Source organism: Lissotriton vulgaris, chromosome 12 (genome assembly GCF_964263255.1).
Source record: "Lissotriton vulgaris chromosome 12, aLisVul1.2, whole genome shotgun sequence".
Classification (NCBI taxonomy): Eukaryota; Metazoa; Chordata; class Amphibia; order Caudata; family Salamandridae; genus Lissotriton; species Lissotriton vulgaris.
Window position 1 is genome coordinate 86,106,236 of NC_141700.1, and position 921 is coordinate 86,107,156.

Sequence of the window (921 nt, forward strand, 5' to 3'; positions counted from 1 at the left end):
AAAGTAAAGTATTTAACTGATTAGCACTTTGCTTGCTATAGGTCATGGTTTTCAAAACTAAAAGGAGAGGGTGCTAGCCATGCAAGATTTTCAGGATTTCTACATTAAATGAATGAACACAATGAACTCTACATGGAAGTCGTGAATAATGAGAGATTATTATGAAAATCAGGAGTGGCTCTGATCCGTGGGAACCATCTTAAACAACCCTCTAACAGAATGAGAGTTGTATTTACTATATGCTCTCGCGCCGGTTTGACATTACATTGCAGAGTCTCATCTCACCCTAAGTGACCATGGGTCTCAAATTAGCGTGGAACAGATGTATATAAATCTCGGTGCGATGGGATCATTCATGCAATTCACAAACATTGCCATTTGATAAACACTGGCCTGTGGAAGCCTATGTGTTGGCTGAAACGCGTTGGCTGCATTTCTCTGTCTAAAGAAGAAAGAAAAGAATCAAAAAAAAAATTCAAGCACAAACTGACTTGTTTTATACTTCAGCAACAAAATTGAATACTACTTTCGATTGCCCTCCTGATCCTGCTAGACCTCACGGCTGCCTTCGACACCCTGTCTCCCTCGGCTTTAACAACGCGCCTGAGGGAGATTGGGGTTGAGGGGTCTGCCCTGCGCTTGCTGACCTCTTTCCTCGACCAAAGAGAGCAGAGGGTGAAGTTGGGGGATTTCCTATCTCCATCCCGGTCTGTGCAATGTGGGGTCCCGCAGGGGTCGGCACTAAGTCCGACCCTTTTTAACATCTATGTGACCCCACTTGCCGGACTGATTAGATCTTTCGGGATGGAGGTAGTTTCCTATGCCGACGACACCCAGATCCTCGTCTCTCTCTCCCAGCCGGCCAGCTCGGCTGCCTCCAATTTTAGATCTTGTATGGAGGCAATCGCTCAATGGATGATC